Below are 20,851 nucleotides of genomic sequence, written 5' to 3'. Positions count from 1 at the left end.
ACTACTGAGCCTGCGCTCTAGAGCCCGCGAACCACAACTGCTGAGCCTGTGTGCCACAGCTACTGAAGCCCGCACGCCTAGAACCTGTGCTCCACAACAAGAGAAGCCACCACAATGAGAAGCCTGCGCGCTGCAACGAAGAGTAGCCCCCGCTCGCCGCAACTAGAGAAAGCCTGTGTGCAGCAACAAAGACCCAACACAGCCAATAAATAAATAAATAAATACAAACAAAGTGAACGTGGTGGAATTTCCTTTCACTGCTTACAGGCTTGGTTTCAAAATATGATGCCTTTGTAAAAGATTCTTTATGGATGCTCGTTTAGCTTCTTTTGAGTTTAATTGTAATCTGTAAAATGGGATAATTTCTACCTAAGAGGAACTTTATAGAAATGAAAAGGGGGAAATATTAGTAAGCCCCAGCACATCAAGTGACACCTATTAGTACCCAGATGTTAGTCCCCTCCCTTATTTATAATAAATTGAAAGCTGTTGTCTCATATCTCCCCCTTAAAGAGAGGAGAAAATGTTACAGGCAACCGTTTCTATGGGATGATATTGTGATACGTAGGGTTTCTAGTTTGCGTCAGTTATAATCTGCCTTATCTGACTTCTTGGTTTACGTACTGCCTAGAAAAAATTAGACCTTTTGCACACAGATGTGATGTGGGAGGATGACAGTTGTTTTTTGTTTTTTTGAAACTGGATGATTGAAAGTGAGGGAAGGAGACACTTTATTTGAACCAAATAAAAAGGTTCCAGTGTATATGCAAAATGATCTGATTCTCAGCTACCGAATTGAACCATTGATGACATCGAATGAATTTTAGTATCCTTTGAAATTGTAGAAGACCGTATTTACAAATCATGTCCTGAGTTCTGCCACATTTGAAAATGTTTCCGTCTCTTTATGATGATCTGTCTGTTACAGAGTGATGTCAGATTAGAAAACATTTGGAGATGAAGCACAGCAATATCTCCTAAATTATGGTGAGATGCAAGGTTAATGCAAGATACAGATGTGTGTGCTTAAAAGGGTATTGATTACGTGTCAGGGGCGTGTGTAAGGGTGCATTTTGGTATGTCTTCTTTAAACGTTTTCAGATGCGTGCTTTAAAGGATGAGTGGTTCCTGGGAATGTCAGGAGTGAGAGAGAAGCAGACATACCCACACACGACACCCTTGTCCTCCAGAGCTTCAGGACCCCCTCAAAGCTCCGTCTCCAGAGGAACGGGAAGTCGAATTTCTTTTCTTTTCCTTTCTGTTTCGTTCTCCTCTAGTCAGCATTGTTAGGAAGAGCTAGGCTTTTTGCAGTGTGGGAAGTGGGAGCTAGAATAATATTTATGAGCTAAGTGCCCAGAACATTTTGAGGACTTGGTAGAAGGATGATTATTGATTCTAAAGTTCTGCTAATGAATCAAACGGTTCCACAGCCTCTCTCGTCAAACCTAGACGTAGGGCACGGACAGAAACAGAAAACAGGAAATTGTGGGAAGGACCAGGTTTGAATGGCAAGGATTGTTTATTCCAGCACTGGAAGCCCGGCATTAATTTTATCTGTGGTCAGCTGTGTGTTTTTCTCAGTGGAGTCCTTGAGGGGGTCACGTTTGTGTTCAGCTTCTGTTTACTTTTCTACACTCTGTCGACTCATTCCCGTCAAATCCTAGGAGGAACTAGAAGAAAACTTAGTTCGATGTGTGTACTTTTGAATAGCCTCAGACCTATTTGTAGACCGGTGGCCTGGTATACTTCTGCTTCAGCTCGGCAGTCTAAAAAGTCATTTAGACAGAAATCCTTGATGGGCTCCTCTGATGCTCGTTATCAGTCCAGAGCAGGCGCCGGTCAACCACACAGAGAGCACGGAGGCGTGGAATGGCTGTGTGCAGCCTAGGGCCAGAGATGTGAGATGTGGAGTTCAATGGTTGCCCGCCAACATTGAATTCCGCCTTGAAATCTGACTTCATTATCTGTTGTTGCATCAAGAGTGTGAACTCCACCAAATTCAGGCAGCGCACGGGAGCATCAAGAATAGTGCAGGACATGTATACAATGGAATATTACTCAGCCAATAGAAAGAAATGAAGCTGAGTTATTTGTAGTGAAGTGGATGGACCGAGAGGCTGTCACATAGAGTGAAGTAAGTCAGAAAGAGAAAAATAAATACTATATGCTAGCACATATATATGGAATCTAAAAAAAAAAGAAAGGTTCTGAAGAACCTGGGGCAGGACAGGAATAAAGACGCAGACGTAGAGAATGGACTTGAGGATACGGGGAGGGGGAAGGGTACGCTGGGACAAAGTGAGAGTGGCATGGACTTATATACACTACCAAATATAAAATAGCTAGTGGGAAGCAGCTGCATAGCACAGGGAGCTCAGCTCAGTGCTTTGTGACCACCTAGAGGGGTGGGATAGGGAGGGTGGGAGGGAGACGCAAGAGGGAGGAGATAATGGGGATATATGTTTATGTATAGCTGATTCACTTTGTTGTAAAGCAGAAACTAACACACCATTGTAAAGCAATTATACTCTAATAAAGGTGTTAAAAAAAAAAGGAACGGTGCAGTAAACGCACACATCAGTACAGAAAGACATATAAACAGATGTATGTGTATTGATTTATTTTCTTTATTTTTTTGGCTGCATCGGGTCTTAGTTGCAGCATGTGGGATCTTTCATTGCATTGTGGGCTCGTCATTGCAGTGTGCAGAATTCTCTCTCGTTGTGGCGTGCGGGTTTTCTCTCTCTAGGTGTGGCACACGGGCTCCAGGGCGCGTGGGCTCTGTAGTTTGCGGCATGCGGGCTCTAGTTGAGGTGGGTAAGCTCGGTAGTTGTGGCACTCGGGCTTAGTTGCCCAGCGGCATGTGGGATCTTAGTTCCCCGACCAGGGATCGAACCCGTGTCCCCTGCGTTGGAAGGTGGATTCTTTATCACTGGACCACCAGTGAGGTCCCCAGATGTATTTTTGATGGTCTGTTTGGATGCCTGTCCCATCTCCTCCTGGCTGCTCTTCCGACCATCCATCCAGAGCCCTGTGTATCTCTGTCATCTTCTAGACGTCCTTGTCCTCCTTCCCCATCCCCACGTGTTCATTCCCTCTGTCCTCACCCTGCTTCTGGCTGTCATCCTGTTTGCCCAGTGATCTGACCATCATCCCCTACCTGGTCTCCCTCTTCTAGTCTTTGTCTTTGTGAATGATTTTCCTGCCACTGCAGTTTGTCTTTTGAAACCACAGTTCTGGTCATATTATTCCCTTATGCACACACCTCTGATGGCTCCCCACTGCCTACAGAAGAAAAAAATTGGGTTTCTGATAGATACTCAGGGCTTTTCCTACTTTATCCACTTCCTTTCACCCTCTCCAGCCACACTGGACTGCCAGCTCTGATGCCTTCATCAGGTTTCCTAACCGAAGTCTCAGTAGCCTCACCTGTAAAATGGGTATCATAATAGACTCTGCCTCATAGGATTAAGGATTCATTGGAATGTCAAAATAACAACTTTAGCCACAGTAAGGAGGTAATAAAAGTTAGATAGGATATTCATTGTTGTTAAACTTGACACAGTGACTTCACTCTTTCCTTACACTGTTCTTAAGCCATCCTATCCTCCTTTGTTTTAAAATTGCTTTCATCTTTAAGGCACACAGCCATGACAACCTTTGTGAAGCCGTTCTGAATCTCTCAGTCAATTACTGGACTCTTTCTCTGTGCGCCCATTGTAGTTTTTATATTTCATTTGTATCACTTAATCAAAAAACCTGCCTTGTACTAGAACTGTGTTTGTCTTCCCATTCAAGGCGGTTTCCTGCTGAGATTGGACCATGGAAGTTCTTCTTAGCCTGAGGTTGGAGCTGGGTTGAGGGTGGGGAAGTCAAGTCAGCTGAGCTTTGCTTCTAAAGGGATCATTTCTGGCTTGTGTTTCAGGAATTGAGAATGGGGGTTGCAGTGCTGCAGTGCAGTTCTGACACTAACCACACCATGAGTGAAGGGTGCAGTCCCCAACAAAACAGCCCTTGTTTCAGATACCGCTACAAGTTCAGGTGTCCCCAGGACAACCACACTTCTGACCAACTAGCTACAGATTTGGGGAGGGGGTCCCACAACCCCTTCAGATTTGACAGTTTCCTAGAACGGCTCACAGAACTCAGGAAAGTCCTATACTTAAGATTATTGTTTTATCATACAGGACATAAGGCAGGACCAGTCAAGTGAGGAGACACGTAGGACCAGGTCTGGGAGGGTCCTGGACATGGAGCTTCCCTGCCCTCACCCTGTGGAATCAGGAGGGGTCTGTGTCTCTCCCTCCCAGCACGTCCACGCAGTCACAAACCAGGAACCTCTGCCAAATCTGGAGCTTTGGTGTCCAGAGTTTTTAGTGGGGTTTCGTTGTGCAGGTGTGATGACTCTGAGATTATTCAGACTCCATCCCCTCTCCCCTCCCTCGAGGAGGTCCACTTGCCTCACCGGACTCGAAGCTCCAACCCTCTAAACCCATGATTTCTGGAGTGGCCAGCCCCACCCTGAGCATCTTGTTAGCACAACTCAGTTATGGACCCTGGGGCTCATGAATATCAAAGATATTTCCAGTTACTAGGGAAATTCCAACTATTTAGAGTATGTTGCAGGAACCGGGGACTAAAGCTAGTCAAATTCATGATTATACAACAGGTTTGCTTCTCACCGTCCTCTTCAGATGTCTTGTTTGCATCGTCGAGACAGCGCCTCCCTTTCATATCGTGAACCTTCCTATCCCATTATGACAGGAATGACCATCTAAACCCACCATGTCTATGTTGTCAATCAGTAGAAGTTGGATGAGACATATAAATGGTTGACAGCCTGCACACAGGAGGTAGGTGGGAGGACCTATTTATGGAAGGATCCTTGATGTAACTCTCTAGATTGCTTTTTGTTTAAATAAGCAAGTCTCCCCTATCAGCGGATTACATTCTTGAGGGCAGGAACGGTCCCAATCACCTTTGTACACCTTGGCACCTACCATGTGCTTGGTGAGTGTCCCCCCATAGAGCCCACTGCCCAGCAGCTCTCTTGGGGGTGCAGCGAGCACCTGTGGCTGGCCGAGCTGTACAGCTCAGCCTCAGGCATCCCTCACTGAGAGAGCAGACTCAACAGGAAGGAACAGACTTTCTTTCTGTTCCTCCACTGGTGATCCCAGTGGAGCTGGCCATGCTTGGGCTGACAATACGCATGAACGATAGCTACCACTTCCTCTGATAAGTGAAATATTGACATTTATAGCTAGATTATGGGTCACTGACATGCAGCCAAACAAAAGATGACAAGAGCAATGTTGTCTATGGAGGACGTAGGTAAAATCACTTTGTTACAACTGTGTTTTCCAAAGTCTCAGGACAAACGCCTGTGTTTTAGACATCAGGCCATTTCGCCATTCACTTGCCTATCCATATATTTTTTTTCCAGAAATAAGTATGATTTATTTATTTCCTGAAACAAATGTAATCAGGGATTAATGCATTAATCCCTGAGAAATGAAAAGTCTTTACATTCTCTTCCGGAAGAATTTAATTTTCTTTAGTGACTTCCTTCAATCCTGTCTTTTCTCCCAGATATCCAGAACTTCAGAACCAACTCAGCAGGATCTGTGCTTCCTCCTCCTACCTTCCCCATCCCCCGTGCCAGAGCGAGCGTGCGCTCTCTCTCACTGCGCTGAAGTCTTCTCTGTTGTCACTGACGTAGTTTTCCGATTTTCTTTTTTAAAAAATTAATTAATTTATGGTTGGCTGTGTTGGGTCTTCATTGCTGTGCGCGGGCCTTCTCCAGTTGCGGTGAGCGGGGGCTACTCTTCGTTGCGGTGCACAGGCTTCTTTCTCATCATGGTCGCTTCCCCCGTTGCAGAGCACAGGCTCTAGGCGCGCGGGCCCCTGTAGTTGTGGCACACGGGCTCAATAGTTGTGGCTCGCGGGCTCTAGAGCGCAGGCTCAGTAGTTGTGGTGCACGGGCTTAGTTGCTCTGTGGCATATGGGATCCTCCTGGACCAGGGCTCGAACCTGTGTTCCCTGCATTGGCAGGTGGATTCTTAACCAGGGAGGTCCCTGATTTTCTTAACATTAAGTCAGATTCTATTTAAAAATGTCTAGACGCTTAAGGCGCATAATAATTAAGGGTTATTCCTGTCAGGAATAGAAACACCGTATTAGAACAGTTCTTCCTCAGAGGCTGCTAAACAAGGAAAATCCTATTTAGAGGGTTTGCCTCTGTGATCTTTATCTTTTATATGGTAGTTACGTAATGTCAGGTTTAATTGGCCAGGAGTGAGGAAGCTGGTTTATTTGTGTGCCTCTTGTGTCATATGTACCCGAGGGGCTGAGCGGTCAGTGAAAGTACCTATGATTTGTACATGGGGGCTGCTGGCCAGGAAGTGTCCTGTATAATGGCAGTTTGATAGATGCTGAAAGAAAAGCAGTTTGTTTTCTCTTTCTGCGGTGATGGGTATGTGAGAGCCACTGAATAAACATGTGTGGGTTGGCTTTAAAAGCACATTTATGCTGAACAGGATACAGCCGTCCTTTATTTGATAGTAAGCCTCTTAGTGCTGGCATCTTTCTCTGGTGCAGACTGGTGGGTCAGGAGAGGGTGCTACTCAGGATTTAAAAATTAATTCCCTAAGAGAAAACAGGCAGTAACATAAAAGAGGGACCCGAGTGTACAAACTCTTGGGGGTAAGATAGGCTCAAGGATGTACTGTACAACATGAGGGATATAGCTAATATTTTGTGGTAAGTGTAAATGGAAAATAACCTTTACAAATTGTATACAAATAAAAAATTGAAAAGAAGAGGAAAGGTTAGCAATCATTTTGAAGAGGTAGCACAGCACAGAGAGTAATGACTCTGGAGCCAGATGGCCTAACGTCAGATCCCAACCCTGCCATTCACTAGCTGGGGAGAGTTACTCAAGAGTTCTTTGTCACAGTTTCCTCATCTGTCCTTATCTGTAAATCGGAGGCAGTGATAGTAGAGCTCATTATTTATAGAGAATTCAGCAGAGCACCTTGTACCTACAAGTTCTCAGTATGTAGAAACTATTGTTTTTTTTTCTTTCCACGTCTCTTCAGATAAAACTTTGCCTACATTTGTGACTTATTTCTAGAATCAAACACATCCAGATCTGTGTTGCGTTACCCACTCACCATGTCCAAATGTCTTTCTACTTTGACCAAGAGGGGAGGGACGGGGAAAGCTCCAGTGAGAAGATGGTGCTGGGATGCTATGTACGGTGTTCACTCTAAGGGCAGACTCTGTAGAAGTTAAATTTACACTTTGGTGACACCCCCTTGCCTTGTATTCTGTTTGAGGATAAAGAATCTGTATTCAGTGTTTATTACTGTTGCTTTAGGTTTTCTGGGGGCTTTTCATCTAAAGAATGTAAACATGGGGCCTCACAGTAAGCTTGGGTAATTCAACTAAACAAATATTTGTGGAACTCAGATCAAATGCAAGGCAATCATATACAAAATTCTGAGGGATGTAAAGACAACTATGAAACAGTTTTCACTCTTGACAATAAAGTCTGTTGAACAAGATAAAGAGAGAGAAAAAAAAAGAAGTACCTGAGTGGAGGATGGAGGAAGGATCGAGTAATCCTCAGAAGATACCAGCAGCGGAATATTGATGGTCTCACCCATCTGTACCGAAGCATAGACACTAACGATGGTTCATAGGGTCCAGAGATACGACCGGTGTGTGGTGGGGACAGGACAGGCTGATCAGTAAACCCTGCTGGCGGAGAGGCTTTGCGGTGCTAAGGAAGAAACAGATCTCATAGGCGGGTCCATGTATAGAAGGAAAGAAACCAGAAGGGGAACAAGTGATGGAGAACATTTGGAAGAGGATGAAAATGAAGGAGAAACCAACTCAGGGCAGACCGGGGCCACATATGTGGATGGAAAAGATAACTAGTGGTTTCTCCACATACTTACACTGTGGCACAGAGGCTGGATGCCGTATAAAGGGAGGCTTTACCGAGACAGCGGCTGAAAGTTTAAAAGAGAATGTCAGGTGATTTTTCGCTCTGCTTTTGTATACAGTTCCATTGTTTTCAAGCTGCTTCGGACTGAACATGGAAAATGAGGAAGCGTGGGTTGGAGATGCAGTGGTTGTGAGGATTGTAGACCAAGTAGGTTCACTACCTTGAAGTTCATCGGAGTGAAAGGGGGGATGGCTGGTCCCACCACATCCCAGACTTCAGGACACCTGTTCAGTGTGCGAGAAGCAAAGGGGGCATGTGTGTTCAGGGAGCCCCGGGTTATGAGAAACTCTGTGAGGCAGGAGCCATGTATGAGTTCATTTCCGCGTGTGTGTCCAGGGGCTGGAGCAGTCCTTGGCGCACAATCAGCCTTTCATAAAGATTTACCGAATAAACGAAAAAAGGAATAAAAAGAAAGGGGCCTCCATGAGGTAGAAGACTTTGAAACGTAAAGTTCTGATAGAAAACATGTTAATTATTCCAGTGAGGGAGAAAATGAGGAATACCTCTTAAGACAAAAACTGAAAGACAAAGAAACAGCCTAGGGCACCACCCCCTGGAGCCTTCCGAGCTCCGATTAGTAGGACACACAGTTTAAAGGATGGGAAACTGAGAAATCAAAAATGCACACACAGTAAGATTAGGGTCAGGAAAGCTAAAGGCCGACGTGAGCCGTGGCTTGTGAAAAATTCTCACGACCAAAGACTTTCGAAAGCACTTATGTTCCGAGATAAAAAGGTGAACTGAGGCTTGGGGAAGATGCTGGGATAATAAAAAAATGACACAGAAAAACGTAGAATTATTCGCTTCCTAGTTAGCTTTCCTCCTTTCAATGAAGAAGAAGATATTTAAAAGTAGAAAAGACCCATAAACATCATTAAGAAATTAAAGTAAAAGCCAGGAGGGTAAGGTTAGGAAGAAAACATCAAGGCATTCTTCATGGTAATAAAAGAAGTTGGAATCTCTAGACCCAGATGAATGGCATCGTTCGGTCCTGAGAAGGCCCTGTGGGCGAGCTCCTGGAACTGAAATCATGGTGCCCTGGCCCTTGATGACAAGAGAAGATGTGGTGGGAGAATTACGAGATGCACTCGGGCGCTCAGCTGCGTTAGTTACTTCCCCTGGCTTTGCCTCTGGTCCCTCATCTGTAAAATGATGTCTTGTCAGCCCACCTGCCAAATGAGGCTGTGCCTCAGTTGATGATAATAATACTTACTACCTCTTCTGGTTACTGTGAGGAATAAATCAGATAATTTGTGTAAACTGTTGACAGAGTTGATACCATCTAAGCATCAGTTATACTCATTATTGCCTATTCTCTATGAGACATTATCTGCAAAAGAGAGCTTTGGGAGTTTTGGAGACAGAAAAATATCCCAAGTTTAGAAAGGGGAAGAAGAGACAGATTGTAGAAATTACAGCCTAATAAATTTGGCATTAATTCCTGGCAAAATCCTCATACAGACAAGTACAGAGATGGATTGGGAGGATCAACATAAAAAGTCCTTACGGATTCCATATTAGTTTGCTAGGCCTGCTGGACAGAGTACCACAAACGGGTGGCTTAAATAACAGGAATTTATTGTGTCACAGTTGTGGAGACTAGAAATCTGAGATCAAGGTGTCCACAGGATTGGTTTTTTGGGGGTGGAGGGGCGTGAGGGAAGGATCTGTGCTGGGGCGCTCTCCATGGCTTGTAGATGGCTATCTTCTCCCAGCGTCTCTTCTCATCACCTTCCCTACGTGTCTCTGTCGAAATTTCTCCTTTTTACAAGGACAGCGGTCGTATTGGATTAGGGCCCATCCAAATGACTGCACTTTAACTTGATTCCCTCTGTAAAGACCCTGTCTATACATAGGCCACACTCTGAGATCCTGGGGGTTAGGACTTCAACATGTCTTTTTTAAGGGGATTCAGCCCTTAACAGATTCACTAACAGAAGTCAGGCAAAGCAAAATTAGCCTTATTTTATTTTATTTTTTTGATGGTATAGAGGAAGGGAAATATATACACAGTGAACTTTGAGTTTTTTAAAAAAGTGTATTCAATACTCTTGATTTTCATAAATGATATCTATGGTGAGTGTGTTCCCCCCTTCCTCCCATGCAGACACAGGGTTTAATCTGCATTTGAATTACTACACATTGGCCACAGTATCTGTTTCTTCCTTTTTTTTTGTTTTTTTTGGTTTGTTTTGTTTTTTGTTTTTTGCAGTAGGCAGGCCTCCCACTGCCGCGGCCTCTCCCGTTGCTCTCCCGAGCACAGGCTCCGGACGCGCAGGCTCAGCAGCCATGGCTCACGGGCCCAGCCGCTCCGCGGCACGTGGGATCTTCCCAGACTGGGGCACGAACCCGTGTCCCCTGCATCGGCAGGCGGACCCCCAACCACCGCACCACCAGGGAAGCCCTGTTTCTTCATTTGATGCTCTATTTTCAAGACCTCACTCTTATCTTCAAGGTGTAATCACCTTCTTCTCGTCCACCCAGGACCTTTACTTTGTGACATCGTGTGCTTCGTAAGCTTGGGAAACAATTATGAAATTGTTCTGATGGATTGTTCCTGCTCGCAGGAGAATGGCATTAAAATATTTATAGGGAAATGAATTTCAGTTTCCAGTGGAAAAGGCCAGAAGAAATATGGTTTAAAATTTCATAGAAAATGACTGTCCTTATCATTTTATTTTGAGAAAGGGAGGGGAATCTCCTGACTGTGACTTCATGCTTTAGTTCGTGGGAAAGATTCTCGTCTGGAGATCTATCATCGTAATATTCCTACGCTTTAGGATTTATATTTCCATTTCAGAGTTTAATTATTAATTTGATCATGAAAGTTTCTCAGAAGGCTTCTCTTTCTTAAAACTTCCTTTATTATTTTATTAAGTGATGAAGAATTTCATCTGTGTTAAAAGGGGTAGTGGAGTAGACTGACTTTTGTCACGTAGGCATTTAAGTGTAAGTGCTGGGCTCCTGAAAAATACAGGTCCAGTCCTGCAGGGCAGGTGGATCCTGTGATAAGACTTGTGTGGGTCCTGCTTTGTTTTCAGTAGCCATGCTCTCTGCTTAACCTCTTCTCCCAGGTGAACTTTATTACCAGATAGAAATCTTATCCACCCAGTGAGTTCATGCGTATTTTGAAAAACAGCACTGCTCCTCTACCCTCGCCCCCTGACTTTGAAAACAAACCCCAAACACACTCCTTTTTCCTCCTCGTAATCAGATCTTAACTATCAATGCCTCCCAAGTCCTGTTGATGTTTCTGTTTTGAGTTAATTTTTTCGTAACTCTTTGTCTATTTATACGTGGCTGCTTTTTGCTCCACAAGATGCCGAACGGAAAGCTCTTAGGGCCTTAAAAAAAGGACCAAGCCACCTTTCTCCAGTTGTCCTAGTGTCATTTCTCCTCCCCTAAATAAAGGAATGCCTTTAATTTTTTTTTTTTCTTTACAGTTTCTACTGGTCCTTTCTGTTTTTACCACTTGACTGGCCAGAAATTTAGCCTTGATGTATGACGGATCTTTTTAATTTTTCTAAAAACCTTTGACCCCAAAGAGGATTTCTGGGCCTGGCCTGAGACCATAGTGCAGTGACCCATCTGGTTTTTGAGAGTCAGCAGAGGCAGGTGGCCTGGGGCCCATCCACCCCTGTCTGCATGTAGTGGGGTTAGTCTGTGCAGAGGGACTGATTGTGAGAGGAAGAAAAACAGTGTTTATAAAGATCAAGGCACAGCTCTCCATCACCGGGAGCATGAATGGCCACCTGACTTGCTTTTCCAAGTGTCTCTTGCCCAATCTCTCTCTTCTTTCTAGAACTGGGAAATGCTCTATCCATTCCACTGCTCTAGTCTTCTTTTCAAGTGTAGCAATTGTTTGAGTCTTAGCAATGCAGAGATTACTTGGGTTTTGAGTGTGAATTTTAAAGCTGAAGTGTTCAATTTTTATGGGCACAGTACTTATGGTTTCAAAAGCACTCTTTTCCAGACGTGTATTTTTCAAATTGGAATGCCTTTTCACATTATTCTAGATTTTCTGTAGGACTGAGATTTTGAACGAGAGGTTGAGAGGGAAATTATTATTATTATTATTTTTTTTCTGTCTGTTAGTTTTAAGCTTCAATTAAAAAAATCCTCATGGTGGGACTTCCCTGGTGGCGCGGTGGTTAAGAATCCACCTGCCAATGCAGGGGACACAGGTTCGATCCCTGGTCCAGGAAGATCCCACGTGCCAAGGAGCATGTGTGCCGCAACTCCTGAGCCTGCACTCTAGAGCTCGTGAGTCACAACTGCTGAGCCTGCGCACCATAACTACTGAAGCCCTCTTGTCTAGAGCCCATGCTCCGCAACAAGAGAAGCCACTGCAACGAGAAGCCTGTGCACTGCAACGAAGAGCAGCCCCCGCTCGCCGGAACTAGAGAGAAGAGCCCGTGTACATCAACGAAGACCCAACGCAGCCAAAAAAAATAAAAAAATAAGTAACTAAAATAAAAAATAAAATTAAAAAAAATCCTCATGGTCAAAATCTTAAAGATATATTTTATGATATTGTTGAGGAAAATGCACATACATCGTCTCTTTAACATTCTGAATCGTGTTGAGAGTTGTGGTGGTTTTTTTATACTCTGCTTCATATTGTGAGTTTCTAAACATACAGGTGCTGTGCAGGCCCAGGAGTGCAGCAGACAGAGAGGAAAAGTTAACATTCAGCTCATTTACATTGTGACTCCCTTTCTAAGTTTGACTTTAGTGTTTGCTTTAAAGAGTATTTATTTTTCTGTATGGTATTAATAATATCAGGTATTCTCTTCTGAACTGGGGAATTGTTCTCTCCATTAAGTTAGTTTTTAGCAAACATTTCTTAAAAACGGTGAGACATTTCTGAAAAACATGTCATGAATTGTTTTTTCCTGTTTTGCCTGTTCTATTCTATGTGGCCTATTACACTGTGCACCATTTAACAAATGTTATAAACGCAGTCTTGCATCTTACTTTTACACTGTGAAGACTTGCATTTTATTTCTGTATATACGGTAGTCTGCCCTTATCTTGGGGCGTACGTTCCAGACCCCTAGTGGATGCCTGAAACCACCAAGAGTACCGAATGCTACGTATACTATGTTTTTTTCCCCCATGTATACATATCTGTGATAAAGTTTAATTTATAAATTAGGCACAGTAAGAGATTAACAATAATAACTAATAATGAAGTAGAACAGTTATAACAATACACTGTGATGAAAGTTATGTGAATGTGGTCTCAGAGTATCTCACTGTACAAATTTAATGCCTTTTGCATCTTAACTAAGCACCTACCATGCACTGTGGCTGTAACGTTTGCAGTTTGAGGTGCGACAGCAAAGCATGCAGATTTCTTTTTCCTTCTTCATGATTTCAGGGATAGATGATTTGTTCTTATCGTAGATTGTAGCAACCTCAACTTACAATTTTTTCCTTTCTTAAGTCAAGAACTTTCACCTTTTTACTTACAGAAAGTACTTTATGGCTTCTCTTTGGCATATTCAGATCACCAGAATCACTACTCTTGCACTTTGGGGACATTATTAAGTGAAATAAGGGTCACTTGAACACAAGCACTGTGACACCACGACAGGCGATCTGATACCCGAGAGGGCTACTAAGTGACTAATGGGTGGGATACGCCAGACAAAGGGATGATTCATATCCTGGTGGGTGAGACCAGGTGGCTCAAGATTTCATTACAGTACTCAGAATGGCGCGAAATTTAAAACTTATGAACTGTTTACTTCTGGAATTTTCCGTTTAATATTTTTGGACTGTGGTTGACCGTGGGTCACTGAAACTGTGGAAAGTGAAACCACGGATAAGGGAAGACTACAGTACTTTTATTTTGAGAAGTTAATTTGTAATTTATTAGCCTTTGTGACCTTGCTGTATGGTGTAGTCATTAAGAGCCCAAGTTTTGAAGTCGGACATTTCAGTTTGAGCTCTGGACCCAATCGAATATCACTTCATCTCTCCAACCTTAGTGTCCTTATCTGTAAAATGAGGATAATAATAGCAGCTACCGCCTGGAGTTTTTGGGAGATGTACATGAGACAATGCATGTAAAATGCCTGACCCATATATGTTAGCTATTACCATTACCAGTGTGCATGTATGAGATAGAAGGTGCATGGTGTGTGGTAACAATTTGGGACTAGCAGATTGGAGATGTGGGGTTCTAGGCCAGAGAAAATCCACAAAGAATGGAAAGGGGGGTTGAGACTAAGGAGAGTAAGACCTTGGTTCTAAGAACAAAAGGCAGTGTTACTTTTCTGTTGGATTATTCTATAATTCACATCGTTACAAACAAGGAAATGGATACAGAGTTTATTATTATTATTTTTTGAATTCACTTTAGCAGAATAAATAGGAAAAGATTTGTAGTCCCTGGATTCCTGGACTAGAACTTGATGCATCTATCTCCTTATTCTCTCCAAACAGGAAGTTAAATTACTGTTCCGAGTTGAGTTTGCGTCTGGAACCAAATATGTTACCTGATCTACACTTGATCTACACTTGGCTAGGCCAGTTAAGTGTTTGGATGAAATGATACGCTTCTCTTTTTATTTTTGGAGTTTTCTGTTCTGGATTAATGTTGGATGTTTGTCGCCGGTAGATTGCAGCTTGCAATCTAGAATCAGTTGGTCAGGGAAATTTAGTCCTTACATTTGAGCAAAACCTGGAGGAGGCCAGGGAGTGAGCAGAAGAGTAACATGATGTGTGACTGAGGTTTTTAACAGGATCGCTCTGGCTGTTGTGAAAATAATGTACTAATAGGCCCCCAAATGCTTTTTTTTCGGTGTATATATGCCAAAGGGACAGTCACACATTGGGTGTCACCTTTAGTGTAAACAAGATTGTATTTTATCATAAAAATGAACCCAGAGTTCTCATGAGGCTCCTGTCCTTAAGGGAGTTTTATCCCTGGAAGTTGCCAGGACACAAAGATCCTAGGAAAGGGCCAGAGCAGGGGTTTCCATCATTGTCAGTGACTAATTACTACTTTTGACTGAATCAGGGTGGATACTTGTGGGCATTGTTTTATGTGCAAAAATAGATCTTTTATTTCCCAAATGTACTGTAGGCCTAGATTGATCTAGATGGAACTTGGAAAAATCCTGTAGAATGATTGATTCTTGTTGATTTCCCTTCAGACGACCTCATTCCTTTCCTTGACCCCCCCTCATTCCATCCTCCCCTTTCCTGCTCTTCCTTGTTGATGAGGGCTGAGGGCATTGCCCTAACAGACTGTATTTTTCTGAGTGGTGGTCATTACTTTCCCTTGGAGATTGGCTGAAAAATCATTCCTGTCACCTCTCTGGAATGTAGAGTTCCACCTTGGCATGCATGCGTTTGTTCTGCAGCTAGAGGTTGGCAGGGTTCTACTTCGTTTTCATTTTCTTGTACAATTAAGGCACCTAATTGTACAAGAATTGTGCAAATTCTTGTGGGCTCATAATAAATACCATAAAGTGATTTGCCAGTCTGTTGGCTTCAGTGGTGATTTTTGTACAGAAGGTATGCAAACAGCGGTTACCAAAGAGTTTAATTGGGAGCACACCATGACTATCTTTTGAACCTTGGAAACACAGAAGTGGATTTACACAGATAATTGTTCTGAAGTTTTCACATCTCATTTTTATATTTGCCAAACACATCCCCACCAGTTTCGTTTCTTGGCAGTGCAAATGTTTGGAGACACGTTGTATGTTCTCCAGCAGTCATGACTGACTTTTTCCCCACATACTGTAGTTGTACAAGTCTGTGGATGGAGCCAAACGGGGGGGATTCTTAGTCCATCATTTCAGTTTTAATTCCTTATAAAATATTAGTAGGAAGGCAAAGTTATTTTACATCAAAGTGACTTTTTTTGGGAAGTGGCAAATTAAACTTTATGGCCGCAGCTGTTCAGAGTGGAATTTGTAGGAAGTTAAAGAGAAGGGAATGCTTACAACACTGTGATTTAAATCCTTAGTTCAAGAAGGATGCAAGCTGTGAATAAACCAGGGTATTGAAATGTAGAAAAATATTTTTGTAAATATGTGTCTTAAAACCTAGGCCCTGTTGTTTCAGCCTGTCTTCCAAAAACAACGATGGCTCTGATTTTGCAATAGGAGTCTTTGTTTAGAGGTCAATGTGACACACTGAAAAAGAAGCGTAACTTAGTAGGAAGGCTCCCTAACGGCGAGTACAGTCAGCCTTGCATGTCTGCGGGTTGCGACTCGGTGGATTCCATCAACCACCTCTCGTTGATGTTGAACCCCGTGGAGGCGGAACCCGCGGAGGCGGAACCCGCGCGATTGAGCACCCATGGATTTTGGTATTCACAGCAGGTGCTAGAACCTCCTTGGATACCGTGGGACGACTGTTTACTGGGTAAAGAATTTGAGAAGGAGCAGGACCTTTACCACATGTTGTTCCTTTTCCTGGAGTATCACCTTCCTCACCCCTACCCGCCACCACATAACCTTGCTTAGTTGGTGCCTTTTTCTCCTTTAGCTCTCAACGCTTGACGGGGATGCCTTCTCTGATTTGGCTAGTCTCTCTACGGTACACTTTTATAGCCTTACATAATTCTTCATAATTATTAAAATATATAATTATTATAATTATATTATAATTATAGCCTTACATAATTCTTCATATTTGAATAATATACTTATTCTAGGAACTCCATGAGATTAGGGAGAGTTTCATTATTTTTTGTTATTATTGCATCATCACTGCCTATGAACAATGCTTGGCACAGGATAAATTTTGGCAGTTGATAGGTATTTGTTTGATGAAGAAATCCATGAATGATTGAATGTGGGTGGCTATAGAAAGGCCAATAGAAAGATTTAGGCTCATGTCCTCCAGTTCAAATGCCTATGGGGCCAGCAGCCCAAGTAAATGATTGAAGGAGACTAGTGAAATGACTTGTCATGTGCTGGGCAACCAGATAGAATGTCATGGACAGGTGCCCACCTAGTGGATGTTCTTGTCCCTCCTTCAGTGGAGGCTAGTTCTTCCCATCATAGGGGTGTAGGCTTGGACTGTGGTAAATTTGAAGGACTGCCCCAGGCATATGGGTTAGGTTGTGGTGGACTTAAGTAGTAAAGAAAACTGGAAGGAGGTCTGCTGGAGGACCTGGAGCGTCAAGATGGTTTTTGAGCAGAGGCGAGAAATCATCAGATGAGGGAGTGTTTAGGAAGAAAGTTTTAGCAGACTGAGATGTCTTCAAGTAGAACAGAGGACTAGTAGGTTTTGAGGTTAACGTAATAGTCCATGCCAGAGCTAAATGAAGCAGGCACTGGGAGAAGAACCAATAGTTTAATATCTAGCACTGTTTTTGCAAAGACAAACGTATTAGAAAAACAGATTTCTGAAAAGTATACTACTCTTCATCGACGTCTTTCTGGAATCAACAGAAATGGTGACTGGAAGAGGAAATCGTGAGGTAAAGTCAGATTGCTGTGGGTTGAGGATTGAGTGGGATGTGAGAAAGGAAAGCCAGTGAATGGAGACTCCTCTTTTGAGAAGTTTTTCAAAAAAGGAAGAAAAGAGACCGGAGCAGAAGCAGGGGCAGTGGAAAATACCAGAAAGATACAAGGGGTAGGAGGGATTTACAGCACCAATGAGGATCCCTTTTTCTGAGGTAGTAAGAGCAGAGCAGAGTGGGTGTTGATGCCCAGTTCCTGAGGTGGAAATGGCAAGCGGACAGCAAGTTCTTGTCAGGAGGCAGGAGGAGGTCATGCACTCAGTGAGGAGAGTGTGTCGGGTTGGGGCTTTGCTTTGGAGAAGATATGTATAGGACGGAGTCCTGAAATGCATTTCCATTTCCACTTTTATCACAGATTTTATTGACAGGTGCTAAAGAAATATTCTTGGAAAGATTGAGGGAAAGCTTCTTTTGCATTTTCCTTCTGACTTGAAAACTCACCAGAAGCCTTAAACACTTCCTGAAATCTTGAAAGAAGTGAGTTCAGAACTGTGCTATGAAGGATATTTTGGACCTGTGGAAACCCAGAAGCCATTGCTTTTCTGTGAAGGATCCTGCTTTGACTCAAAGTCCAAGTCTAAGGCCTGTCTCACAGAGCTTCAATTAGCCCTTCAGTCAGATAACTGCATCTGAAGTGCTTCAGAAACTAATAGATCAGTACTGAAGTATAGTAAAATATTATGAAACTACTGTAGACATTCAGTAATGTCTTTGGAATCTGGTGAAACGTTAAGTTTACGAGTACTTTTTCATTAAAAAAATATTTTTGCTTTACCAGGCTGTTGCTGTTTTTCCATCAGTGAATTTCAGGCTAAGGTCTTTTCAGAGTATCTCCTGATAAGTCAACAAATCTATCTCAAATGTGTTTGTTACTAAGCAACCATTACCAAGAGCCTCTGTAATTAAGATGAAACTTGCAAGGTAACAATGCCCAAACATAGTACCATTTTCACCATTTTCTGATAATGTTGAGAGTAGGGTGAATACAAGTGAAAGAAGACTCTATTTTAGTGAGAGCCCAGTGTCTGAAATTTCTGACTATATTGGCTGTCCTCTAGCTCACTCAGGACAGAGTGTTTGTGTTTGACAAATCAGCCAGTGATTTTTCCTTTTGTGTCTGCCGTACATATTCCTCACGTGAACCGGTGAGCACCTGCTTCAGGCAGGGTCCCTGTGCAGCTGTGGCACGACTGGCCATGTGGTACCCAGGCCCGCACTGTCTGACGTGTGCTCTGGCAAGCGGGGTGACCCGAGTGAGCTTCACATGAGCTCAGCCTCCTTTGCAGCCATTGACTGACCTAGATTAGGCTGCGATGCAGGCATGTTACGTACTTTGCTTAACAACACAGAGTGTCTTTTTCTTTTGGTGATTTGTAACGGAAGGCTCAGATGAATTTTTTCCTACTCATTGTGCCTGGCTCATGGCAGACGCTTTACAAATGTTTCTCTTTCCCTTCCCGATCCAGGGGCAAGGGTGTGGGTGTGGGGTAGGGTTTCCATGACGACCTGGTGTTGAATGACCTCCTTTCAGACCTGTTGTTAGATGCCCAATGGGCTGGAGTAGAGGTCCTCACCTCGTGGACGGCTTTGCTGATAAGAGGAGTCAGTCTGTCCCAGTCACCAAGCAATTACTGGGTGACCCTGCAGCTGCTTATAAACTTGTCGCTTCCCCACGGAGTTTCTCCTAGGTTGGCCTCACTGCAGGCAGAGTGGGTGTCAGTCACTGAAGAGCACTGACCAATACATTAGGATCTTGGGCATGTCATAATCACCTTGAACTTTAATTTCCTTGCCCTTCCACTGGGGACAGTATTCCCTCCTTGGCTTATGTAGTTGGATTGCCATAAGAATTAGATGAGGTAGGATATGTGAAAGTGCTGTGGAAAGGTATATATGTATTCATTTATTCAACAAATACTTACTGAGTGGCTCCTACGTGCCAGGCACTGTTCTAGTTTCATAATATATTTCATGCCAGCACAGATAACTAGATCTATTTAATTCTTTCACATGGCAGTTTAATATTCCATGGTATAGATGTTCCATAATTTATTTAACCATCTCCCAATTAATGGACATTTAAGTAAACAGTGCTTCATTGAACATCTTTATGCATATATTTTTGGCATGTATGAGAACATTTCTCTAGGAGAGTATTGCAAAAGATCAAAAGGCATGCATATTTAATATCTTGATGGGTACTATCATATTCTTCCCAAAAGGCAATTGACAAACTATCTACCCAACACGTATGAGAATACTCATCTTCCCATACCCTTGCTAATATGATCTTTTAAATTTTACCGATGTGTTGGATGAAAAGTAGTATCTAATGGTTGTGTTATTTTCAATTCCTGATTTATTAATGAGCATCTTTTACTGTTTATTGGCCATTATTACTTCTTCTATGATTAGCCTTTTTAGCTAATCTCTTTATCTACTGGGAGATATATATTTGTCTTATTAATTTGAAGGGGCGTTTTATACATTTAAAACATGTTTGACTGGACATACTTTTGAGATGATAGGTCCAGTGTTAGTCGCTATTTTACAGGGGAGATAAGAGGCGCATGAAGTTAAATAGCTAGTCACAGGTCACACAGCCAGTTAATGGTGGGACTTGGTTTAGAGCCAGGCTTCTTCTAGTCCAGTCTGCTTTTATTTGAGCAGAGAGGTTATTTGCGAAGCTCAGCAGGCCAGGGAGGGTGGGTTACCTCTGTGGTGGATGGCTGGAAGCAGCATGAGGGAGGCCTTTGAGTCACAGAAGAGGAATGGGGCTGAACACAGGCTTTTCCAAGTGTCAGTGGCCCTTCATGAGTTACCTAATCCTGGGAAAAAGTGAAGATTGGGGGCTGATGACTGTGTCTTTGTTCCTTAGGAGGTGGATAGAAAGGCAAAGGAGAACAAGAGTGACAGCCCCTGTAGGGTGCTGCCTTTCCGCCTTGCAAGGGCACAAGTACCCTACGCTTCAGCTGCCTCTGCATTGCAGACACCGGAGAATGTTACTATTCTTGATAATCACAAGAGAAACAGAACAAAGATCCTCTCCTTATTTGAATTTTCTGCAGCACCTCTTTTGAATAATCAGAACTTCTTTTTCTGATTGAATCATTACCATTTCCTTTTCTGTGTAAACCAGGAATAAAGTTTTCCTGAAATGGCTTCATTTTAGGCTTTTTCTCTTCTTATCCTGATCTGGCTTGTGATGTATGTTCAGTGGGGCACATCCTAGGGTACAGATTCTAGATTTTTTTTTAAGGCTGGAAGCAACCTTAGGGGCCATCTGGTTCAATTCACTTATCGAATCTAAGATCTTGGGAAGCATGGTGGTTTGCCAAGATTTCCCG

This window comes from Grampus griseus (assembly GCF_964374135.1).
Source record: "Grampus griseus genome assembly, chromosome: 2".
Taxonomy (NCBI): Eukaryota; Metazoa; Chordata; class Mammalia; order Artiodactyla; family Delphinidae; genus Grampus; species Grampus griseus.
This window is presented reverse-complemented; position numbering follows the sequence as displayed.